Genomic DNA, 12055 nt, shown 5'->3' on the forward strand with positions numbered 1-12055 from the left:
ATATACCATACTAATAATACCTTAATACTTATATTCTTTTAATGAGTCCTGTCTTTTCTAAATACTTAAATATAGCTTTATATCCTACATGCCCTGAGTTCAGTCGTAACACCTCTTTAATACTAAATTTAATTTGCTCCCTACTCAGTCTGTCTTTTAGAAACCTTCTTTGATACTGGTACTTAGGACAATCTATAATTACATGTTCAATAGTTTCTGTATGATTACAGTGTTCACACAAGCCAGTTTCATGTTTCCCTATTAATTTCATTGTATTATTAAGTCCAGTGTGCCCAAATCTCATTCTTGATATTATATCTTCTTCTTTTTTATTTCGACAATTTTCTCTCATCTTTCCTACTTCCCTTTGGATACTGTAGTACATTCTACCTTTGTTTTCCTTGTTCCAACACTCCTGTCACTTCTTCTTCATTTCTAATTTGATTATGCTTTTAACCTCTGCCTTACTATATTTAACTATCATATTAACTTCTACTTTTTTTGTTGCGTTTTTTGAGCCATTACGCTTACTGGAGCTGGTTTGCAAAGTTACAGGGAGCAAGGCTTGGGATCGGGAATCATTTGCTTTTGTCTGGCCCTCCGATTTGGCCAATCATGCTGTTGACTGAGGTTAGGACCTCCTACCTAATTAACATATGGACACAGAAATACAGAAATAAATAAACATGGACATACAGGGTACCGTTGTTTAGCCCCGTTTCTCCAGTTTAAGAGGAAATAAACCGCATGTTTCTAGCGCAAACCATTACGGAGTTACGACGCTCTAAAGACAACGTGATCATTTGTAGCGTATACGCCACAATGGGTCTCACAGGGTTAAGGTTGACATTTTTTTTCCCAACTGATTTGACCGACGTCAAGAATTCATTTTGAACCCCAATTTTATTCCGTGCTTTGCTTGAGAATCATACGGGACTCAGCATCAAAGACTCGTGTAAGAACATGCTGCTGGCATGAGGAGAAAATGTAAAGTCTGTAGTGGGGACGCACTACGTACTCAAATTTACGTCACGATTTAGAACGAGTAGGACGTCAGTATGGCATTTCGAACACAGCCTCTGTTTGTACTCATCTGGTTCAATCGAATTTCATATCTACTGTTGGGGGGGTGTGGCTCAGGAGGTAGCGCGTTGGACTGGTATCCAGAGGATTACCGGTTCGATTCCTATCCTTCTAGCTGCGTCCTCGTGTCCCTGAGCAAGACACCTTACCCTAATTGCTCCCGACGAGCTGGCTGTCTTCCGACGTGGTTGACGCCGCCGTCGGAAAGCGCCCGGGAGATGAAAGCGCTATAAAAGCGCTTTTGTTACCATTTACTCTACATTAAATTCTACTCTATGTTTAAATAATGCAGTGTTTCTTTTAAAAGAAACTGTTAAAATGTAAGCCTATTTTTATGTTCTCAGGTTACATGACTGTAAATATTGTTTACTCTTAGAGACACAAGAGGGCGCAAGAGCACACACAATAATTAATGTAATGAATGTTCATGTATTGTATTGTGACCTAATGGACTTCCCGTACATGGACATTTTTATGCGGGACGTTTTTCATATTCCAGTCGGTCCGCGCTCAACCCAACCGGCAGATGGCCACATTTCATCGTTCTGAAATAAATGTTCTATAATGAGAGAAGTCGTCAGCCTCCTTCCTACGCATCGTCAGCAGCACCACTCTGCTGATAAAACTCAACAGGTTATGGGCCCAGGAGACGTTTGGAGGAGAAGATAGTCGACGAAAGCCAAGAAAGTTGCAACGGATCGCGTGCTGAGGAAGGCTGCTAACCTGAGGAGAGGGGCAAGCTAGCATGGCAGAGCAACGAAGGGCAAGTAGCAGCAGGCTACATCGACTGGTATTCGACGGCGACGAGGCAAAATATGAAGTTTGGGAAACTAAATTGTTGGGACACTTTCGTTTATTAGGGCTGAAAAACACTGTGTTGAATGAGCCAGTAGAAGAAACAATCACTTATTATTTAGTGTGTTAAACGCGATAATACAGATAACCACCGGTGTTTAACATCTCATACTACATTTTTTTTATTTTTTAACTTTATTGACATCTCGTCCTCATCATTCTCTCACGTAACCGAATCGATTAGGTTAGCGGTTCTAGCTCCCGTTTAATGGAAATTACTTATCAAAATATAAAGCATGATTATTATTACAGTTAATTAAATATTTCTAAATATTTTTTAAGTCAAATTTAAACTGTCAAATGTTTTCTACAGTTTCTTATATGCGCGCTCCCACGCTTTCCCTCTTTCTTCCTCTTACCTGAGTAGCTGCTTTCATTCGCCATCGATCGCGACTATTAAGCAGCTTTTATCGATCATGAATCGTTCATAGATCGTATTATACCTCTGACCACGGAACACCAGCACCTTCACCGCGGAGACGACGCAGGCAATCTGCCCGTCGGAGGAGCTACATTATTGACATGCACATGGAATTTGGATGTCCCTCTGAAGTAAGTAATATGACTTATCTGGTTTAAATACGTTCCTTTATTATTTGATTATCAATAGATGTGCATATGCATGCATAAACAAATGTAGGCTACATGTTGTAGGCTAATATAAGTTGTTTTAATAATACCATGTAAGAGTTTGGTGTGATAAAAATAAACAAGTAGAAGCAAGTGGGATATTAGTGAATAATTTATTAGACAAATAATCCAAGTTATATATACAGGTTGCAATACGTGTATTGTGCTGGAGCTTAAAGGACTGTATGAGAGTTTCACCTTAGGGGGGTTGGCGGATGCTTTAACTACTTCATAAATGTACCAAAATTACTCAAACTAAATAAACTTAATTCAACTGTTTGTATAAAGAGAGCGAGGGGAAACCAAATCAACACTTAATCACAATTTATTGCACTTGGGGAGAAAAAAGGGTTATTGTTCTTCAAATACTTATCACTTTAAAAATGATGAGTCCTAATTAAATCCTATCAAATCTAAATTTAGTTGGGCGCCCGAATTATTATTCTAATACAAAAATGTTCTGGCCAACGTTGCCGCGGTTACTGGAGAGGCGGAGAAAACTGTTCGTCCGCCTGGAGAGAGAGCGAGTGCACCTTGTTGTTGACAGACGGTGAGGTGCTCGGCTGTAGAGAGTGGCTGACTGCTGCGGTGCCGGTGGAATCGGGAAGACGCTGCCCAGATCGCCTCTCGACGCGTGTTCGCTCTTCCTCCGCAGGCAGCCGGGCTGAGAACACGCGATCGCCTCTCGACGCGTGTTCGCTCTTCTTCGGTAACGACACTTCTACGTCGTTTGCCAAGGTGGAGGTACTTACAACAACTTCTACCACTTAAGCTACACTCGATCTGTCTTCGTAACAGCTTAATTCCTCCACTGCACGAACATGCTCAAAAACAACTGTCTAACTCACCGCGCGCGTTCTGATATTCATACACTTAACAGTCACATGACATTGTACGTAAACACAATAAAAAAAACAACCTCAAACCCTCCGCGAAACAAACTAGAACTTATTTATACAAACAACATTACAGGCAGACAATGAAGTATGGGAAATTATAATAAACAAACTTCCACATATGAAAAACATGCCCTCTTTTATGGAATCCCACCCAAATTGCAGACCCTTCAGCACAGCCGCCCCCTGATTTGCGGCGCTAATCAGTAACTACTACATGAAGGTCTGCAGTCTAGTGGTCAGTCAGTCTAGTCAGGTGGGTCAGAGTCAGAGTACTGGGGTAGCTGGATCAGTCGTGCCACTGGTCTGTGGTAAGTTCTTCCTCCAGTGTCCACCACCGCTGAGCGAACTCTTCCGTCATCCCCTTTCACTACGTTCTCCACCCGTCCAATGAGCCAGCGAGCTCGGGGGAGTGCCTGATCCACAATCATGACTGGGGTTCCCGGTTCCAGGTTGCCTCTTTCCGTGAGCCACTTGCGGCGGCCTTGCAGTGATGGGAGGTACTCGGTGGTGAACCTCTTCCAAAATTGGTCGGCTAAGGCCTGACTATACCTCCATTGTCTCCTGCCAATGATCTCGGTGGAGGCATAGACCGCAAGGGGGAGGGCCGCGTCTCGCCTCCCCATCAGAAGGCTGTTTGGCGTTATAGGGTAGGGACCGCCTACTTCCGTTATAGGGTAGGGACCGCCTACTTCCGGTTTTCGTGTTTTTTGGCCCACAATACAGATTAGCGCCGCCTGTTGTTTTACATCTCGCGCAAGCGCGGAACGTATGGCGTCGGCTGTAGTTCCGTAGGTGTGAACCGCCCATGTCGTTGTTCGAGTCGGCCATATTAAGTAGCCAGGCTTCATTTACCAACGCGAGTCGGGCAGTCGGTCCGGTGTGGACCCGCCTTTAGGGACCTGAGCTCCGAGTGCAGCGCGGAGGGCAGACTTCACGGACCTAACTTCTCTCTCCCAGGCCCCACCGAAGTGGGGTGCATTTGGAGGGTTGTAGGAGAAAGTGACCTGTTGACTGGCCAGCTCTTTCTTCAACTCCTCACTCATTTGGTTGTAGCTCTTGATGAGCTCAGCTTCTCCTCCACGGAAATTTGTCCCGTGATTAGACCAGAGGGTGTGGGGTCGCCCTCTCCTTCCAGTGAATCGACGAAATGACTGGAGGAAGCTGTCTACTGTCATTTCGGCCAGCACCTCAAGATGGACGGCTCTCGTGGTGAGGCATTTGAAGATGATTCCCCATCCTTTTGCAGTTCCTCTCCCAACTTCTGCCCTGACAGGGAATGGCCCGAAGCAGTCCATGCCCGTGTTGTAGAAGGGCACTTCTTGGAGGCGGAGGCGGCAGGGTGGAAGGTCAGCCATTCGTGGCATGATGGGCTGAGCTCTTAGCTTCTGGCAGACTGTACATGACCATTGGTATCATCGTACAGCCTCCCGTCCGCGAAGAATCCAAAACCTCCTCCTAAGCTCAGCAAAGAGCCGCTCCGCTCCAGGGTGATATAGCTTGGTGTCATAGTGGCGGATCACCAGGTTGGTCACTGAATGCTTCGAGGGGAGTAGGATGGGGTGTTTGCTGTCCTCTGTGAGGCCCTGAGCCCGTCGCAGGCGGCCTCCGACACGTAGGATGCCCTTCGTCTAGCTCGGGGGCCAGTAGCCTCAGCTTGCTGTCTCGTGGTAGCTCTACCTTCCGTTTGAGACATGCCATCTCTACTGAGAAAACCTCCCGCTGCACCCTCTGCAGCAACATGATCTCAGCGGTGGCATAGTTGTCCGCGCTAAGGGGGGTCGCGTCTCACAGGTCGGGGTTCCTATGGCGGAAGGTCCGTTCTTGGAGCTCCTCTAGGGTCTGGCAGTCTTCAACCTTTGGATCGTCTGTCTGGAGGTCTTGGAGTCCTGTGAGTCCGCAGAAGATGGACTTCTTTAGTTCCGCCTCCACCTCTGCAGTATCCAGGTTCGGGGGAGGAGGCCACTCTGTTTCTGGCTCACGGTGGAAATCGGGTCCTCGTGGTAGAGGTTGGGATGGGCCAATTGCTTGAGGGTCGCACCTCTGGTGATCACGTCTGCCGGGTTGACATCGGTTGCTACGTATCGCCAGCAGCTGGTTCCCACAAGCTCTTGGATCTCCGTCACCCGAGTCCCCACAAAGACTTTATATTTACACGAGGTCGACTGGATCCACTGGATGACGGTTGTGGAGTCAGACCACATCCAAACCTCGTACAGTGGCAGGTGGAGCTCCTCCTTTAGCATCTTCCGCATCTGGGCTCCACTTAGAGCAGCACAGAGCTCCAGTCTGGGGACCGATTGCTGCCTTTTGGGCGCTTGAGCGCCCGAGGATGAAGGAGACGTGAACTGTACCATCGGGTTCTTCCGCGGTCACAGAACACGTGAAGGGAGATCTTGCTGCTGGTCAGACTCACACTCGGGGGAAAGTAGCTCCTGGGGAACTCGATCTGTTGAAAGGGTGGGAAGCTCTTCCTCCCATTCCTTCCACTTCGCCCCGAGCAACTCAGGCAGAGGGTCATCCCATCCCTTCTTCTCTGTCCAAAGCTCTCTGACCAGAACCTTGGCGCGGGTCGTGTAGGGGTTGATGTGACCCAACGGGTCATATTGACTCGCCAGTGTACTGTAGATCGATCTCATGGTGATGTAGTGACGAGGCTCGATCTTCTTGTGCCGGTAGCACAGGGTGTCGGATCTGAAGCACCAGAGGAGACCCAGCGTCATCTCCTGGGCGTTGTCACTGGACTGGAAGACCCAGGTCTTGCTACTGTCAGACTTCGCTTCCTCTGGGAGGTCCTGGATGACCTCAGGGTCATTACTGGCCCACTGGCGGACATCAAAGCCAGCGGTGGCCAGGAAGGTGCGCAAATCATGCACCAGCTTGCGTGCCTCTTCTGCAGTCTCCACGCTGTGGAGGCAGTTGTCCACATTGAAGCTGTGGTGGACAACATCGGAGACTCCTGGGGGGGCGGTGCCGCCGTCGACGTGATGCTGCAGGGCATAGGTAGCGCAACATGGGCTGCAAGTCTTCCCGAAGGGCAGCACCTCCCATTGATAGATGGACAGTTCTGAGTCGTCCGGGTTTGTTCTCCACAGGAACCTCATGAGTGGTTTGTCTTCGTCGAGCAGACAGACCTGATGAAACATGCGCTTTATATCACCACTGCCTTCGGAAGTGCACCATGACACCGAGGAGAGGAGGGGTCAGAGTACGGCCGGGCAGGAGGTGGAGGTTCAGGTTTTGCTGGCGCACTTGGAAGCTGCAATTAAAAACCATCCTATTCTTTCCATTGTGCTTGACGTTGTGGTGGGGAAGGTACCACGACTCAGCACTCCTTTCCGCCTCCGCAGGCTCCAGCTTCCTGACCAGTCCCGACTCAATGAGTTTGTGCATCTCCTCAGCATAGGCGGTAGCTGTCTCGGGGTCTTTGCTGAGTCTTCTTTCTGTGCTAAGCAGGCACGGCATCACTACGCCCAGAGGAACCTTGAAGATCGGCATGGGCTCTCTTCTCAAGAGCGGTGTGGCGTATCTAAGGACACCGCGCACGCAGACACGCTTGGTCTTCGCTTGGAGAAGATCCATAGCACTCTTGTCTTCCTTGGAGCGAGTGTGCATCTTCTCGTTCTTGTATGGAGTGACGTCCATCTGCCATAATTTCTGGACGTTCTCCAGCAGTGCCCCGTCTTCATGTCCGGCTCCTATGTGGAGGCAGTGGGTCTGACGGGTGTTCCCATTTCTCAGAGCCTGGAGGGTCCAGCCCAACGGGGTCTGCAGTGCGACAGGACATCCGGGTGGACCCTGAATGATGTGCTTGGGTAGAGTAAGATGCACGTTATCAGAGCCGAGCAGGAGGGTTGGCTTCACCTCCTTTGCAGTGTCGATCCCCAGGTTGCAGAGATGAGGGTACCTCTTCATCAGGAACTCCATGGGGTAGCCGTACCTGGAGAAGCACAACTCAGTGGCTGTAAACACGTGGCTCACTTTGTAGGCTTCCTTTGGCCGTCCGGCCGGTGTGATGGTAAGGGCCACACTCTCTCCACTGATGGTCGTGCGCCCTGGTTGGATGGTGAGGAGATCCATCTTCTCTGCTTGACCCCTGAGTCCTAGCGCTATGGCAGCCTATGGAGCGTGCGCTCTGAGCCATCGTCGATAACCGCGTAGGTCTCCAGAGTCCTTTTGCGGTGCCGCAGTACCACTGGCACCATTTTCAACAGCACGCGGGGATTGCTACCCCTCACAGGGCCCACGTAGTAGGTGCGGATCCCTTCTGGTGGCTCACCTTGGGCTTCCACAACATCAGGTTTAGCTTTGTATTCCCTGGTGTTGAGGTCGTGAAGGGCCGTAAGGTGGGTCTTCCCGCATCCAGTCTGTCTGCAGGGTCCCTTCAGTGTGCAGTCCTTCGCTAGGTGCTCACGGGCGCATCTCCAGCACCGTTTATTGTCTAGTATCCACTGTTTCTTCTCCTCCGTAGTCTTCTCTTTGAATACGGGACAGTGGTCTAGCCAGTGGGTCTGAGTACAGCACTGGCACGGGGGTGGAGGTCTCTTCTCTCCTTTCGTTGAGAGGGCGCCCCGGTTACCTTTCGGGATCTCTCGTTGCTCCCTTGCTGGGGTTTCAGGGATGGTCGTCAGTGCCCGTGTGGACCGTCCCTTGCTGCTCGAGGTTCGGTCAGACTTGTCTCGTCCACAGCGCCTCGCTTCGTCTTGCTTGGGGAGGCGGATATGCCTCATCTCTGACTTCAGGAACTCAGAGAACTCCACCAGGCTAGACAGTGGCTGGTTGGGGTAGAGACGCTCATGTTCCCGCCGGAACCTTTCTTCCCTCTCCCTTGGAATGTTCCTGATGAAGCGTTCTACGTTGGAGCCTGCATATAGCTCTCTGTGACCGGCGGCTCCCTGAAACTTCAGCATGCTCACCAGAGCCTGTATCTTCAGGGAGTACGCGTCCAGAGCCTGGTCGTCCCTTATGTCTGCCATTTCTCCCAGCTCATGGAGCTCATCCAATATGTGGTCCCACGGGCGTCCCCAACGCTCGTCAAGAGCCTGGATGGATGAAGTGTAGGGGGTGGGGGAGTATGCATTGGCAGTGCATATGAGCTTTGCTGCTGGTAACTTACAGTGCATGGACAGCTCAAGGAACTTCGGTTGCTCGCTGTGGTTGGCGCCACCCAAGAGGAACTCCAGGCACATCCTCATGTCGTGATACTGGCTCCTGGAGTCATCTTTAAAGAATGGGATGGCGCTCCCTGGAGGGCGTTGTGGGAGTGGGTCGTAACTGGGGGCCGCTGTGGGCTGGAGCCGGCCAGAGGTGTAGTGAGGAGCCGCTGGTTTTGAGGAGGGGGTGGCACCGTGGTTTGATGTCTGACACTCTTCTTGTAGGCGAGCCAGTCGCCCTTCCAGGTCTTCAGAATCGGCTTGGTCCCCCCTTGGGGGTCTGGGAGCCCTCGCCGGCTGCTCCTCTCTTCTAGGCTGGCAGCGCGTGGGTGAGTTATCCCTCGTGGATGCTCTTGATGTTGGCCTGGAGGCAGAGACAAATTGCAGTTGTGCGGCTGCAAGCCGTGTGTTCTCCAAGGCTTGGGCTGCCGCTCGATCACGCTCCCTCTCCAATGCTTCAGCGGCTCTCCTTTCTCTGTCGAGCGCATCTTGGCGGAACCGCTCCTCTCTTGCGAGCGCGTCCTCGCGTTGTTGTTGCAGGAGTTGGACAATGATTTCAGAGCCTGTACTTCGAATGCTTGACCTGCTTGAGTGGTGGCTGCCACGGCTGCGTCGGGATGAGCAAGACACTCTGCTGGGGGGCCTACCATTTCTGTGGGTGTCTAGGAAGAACTCGCCTGGTCGGAAGTGATTGAAATCTTCCCCATTGTGTGGCTTCACACAGTCTGGGGGAGAGATCTCTTGGCTGGACTCTGAATCGGTTTCTTCTGAGTCACTCTCCTCCCTTTCTTCTTTCCTAGACTCACCTTGGTTGGCAGCATTCAGTGGCAGGGGATTAGTAGGAGTGAGTCTGGGTTTACTAGTCTGGCCTGCCACCATTTGTCTCTCATCCACTTCAAGCAGCTGGGAAGTGTCAGGTAAGTCTGCATTAGAAGTCATATCTTCCTGCGGTGTGGCTGTAACACCCTCTACTGGCTGGGGTGTGTCTACTGTCAGTGTAGAACGTAAGTCCACTACTGTCTGGTCAGCCGGTGTGTTTAGCACACGCTGATTGCTCTCTGGACTAGGAATACTGTCTGTCTCTTGGTCTGGTGTGCTCATGACATAGTCCTCTAGTCTAGAGGGCCTTCTGCGCTCTCTAACACCACGTGACTTCACTTCAACAGGGGAGATAAGACCTTTTACTGGAGACCCTTCGCTCTCTCTAGACATCCTAGTCTGGTTCAAATCCGGCTCCAAGGACCAAAATTGTGCTGGAGCTTAAAGGACTGTATGAGAGTTTCACCTTAGGGGGGTTGGCGGATGCTTTAACTACTTCATAAATGTACCAAAATTACTCAAACCAAATAAACTTAATTCAACTGTTTGTATAAAGAGAGTGAGGGGAAACCAAATCAACACTTAATCACAATTTATTGCACTTGGGGAGAAAAAAGGGTTAATGTTCTTCAAATACTTATCACTTTAAAAATTATGAGTCCTAATTAAATCCTATCAAATCTAAATTTAGTTGGGCGCCCGAATTATTATTCTAATACAAAAATGTTCTGGCCAACGTTGCCGCGGTTACTGGAGAGGCAGAGAAAACCTTGTTGTTGACAGACGGTGAGGTGCTCCGCTGTAGAGAGTGGCTGACTGCTGCGGTGCCGGTGGAATCGGGAAGACGCTGCCCAGTCCAACGGATGCACAGTCTACCCCTGCAGACTGCGACACACTGCGTATGGCGATGAGTGTCCTCTCTGGTTCCGTGGGTGAGCTAGCTTAAACGCTACCTCGCTCGGGGTATCTCCGCAGGCAGCCGGGCTGAGAACACGCGATCACCTCTCGACGCGTGTTCGCTCTTCCTCCGCAGGCAGCCGGGCTGAGAACACGCGATCGCCTCTCGACGCGTGTTCGCTCTTCTTCGGTAACGACACTTCTACGTCGTTTGCCAAGGTGGAGGTACACCTTCTACAACTTCTACCACTTAAGCTACACTCGATCTGTCTTCGTAACAGCTTAATTCCTCCACTGCACGAACATGCTCAAAAACAACTGTCTAACTCACCGCGCGCGTTCTGATATTCATACACTTAACAGTCACATGACATTGTACGTAAACACAATAAAAAAAAAAAACCTCAAACCCTCCGCGAAACAAACTAGAACTTATTTATACAAACAACATTACAGGCAGACAATGAAGTATGGGAAATTATAATAAACGAACTTCCACATATGAAAACATGCCCTCTTTTATGGAATCCCACCCAAATTGCAGACCCTTCAGCACATGTATGATAGAAGAAATAAGTAGTTTATCAACAAATGAATAGGAAAGCATTCAGAATAAATGTAATATGTGATGTTTTCTTTTACAGGTTGGTGCCAGAGGGACGTACTGCAGGTCAATCCTCCTGATGGGCCTCTACTTCGGGAAGGGGATTTAAGGAAGGATGTCTGTCTTTCAAGGCATTCCACGGAGAACCTCGTCCACTGCTTACTAACAGAACAGATGGGTTCCACGTCCATAGTTCCACGGTGGTGATGGGGATGACAGCGACGAAGCCGAACCACTCCAGCAGTCCCGGGACATCCTCAGAGTCTCCAGCAGTCCTGGGACATCCTCAGAGGCTCGTAGCTGCAGTGTCTACTCCAAATGTCCAGATCCCTGTGTTGCAGGAACATGATTAACATGATTATTTCTCTGCGGCGGTCAACAAGCGCTTCTGCTCATCTGTTGTTCATTCAGAGCTATTTTTTTTATCATAACCTCATAAAATAAATATGCCATGTTTCTGTAACCAAAAAGTTTGTACACTTCTTCTATTTATCCGTTCAGAGAGAGAGAGAGAGAGAGAGAGAGAGAGAGAGAGAGAGAGAGAGAGAGAGAGAGAGAGAGACACACACACACACACACACACACACACACACACACACACACACACACACACAGACAGACAGACAGACAGACAGAGTGTGTATGGTAGTAGACAGTTGAAATACACATATTTGTTCTATAATAAATCTACTCTTCACATTTATTCAATGTATTTTCTCTTCCTGTTTCCCAGTGCGAGTTTAGATACACAAATATAGCACTTGTCAATTGCGGTATTTTATTTTGAAAGTGCTTTAATTTTGAAAATTGACCGGATTGTCTCGTGTTTCTTTGTGTGATTTCCTGCCAGAAGTGACACGAACGCTCGCGACACGCACAAAAAATAGAGCAGACGCCGAAACGATCGCTTCACGGCGCGGGGCGGCCGCGCCTACTCGCGGCGCTTCCGCGGCTGTGAACCAGTCTCTCTCAGCATCAGCAGACGCACCATTTTTTGTGCGGGCGCTCATGCCGCCCCTCCACGAATGCCGCCCTGGGCCGCTGCCCACACTGCCCGTATGAGAAACCGCCACACATACTATTGTATGTGAACGTTACTATGGCATTTCGAACACAGT

Source organism: Eutrigla gurnardus (assembly GCF_963514095.1).
Source record: "Eutrigla gurnardus genome assembly, chromosome: 22".
Taxonomy (NCBI): domain Eukaryota; kingdom Metazoa; phylum Chordata; class Actinopteri; order Perciformes; family Triglidae; genus Eutrigla; species Eutrigla gurnardus.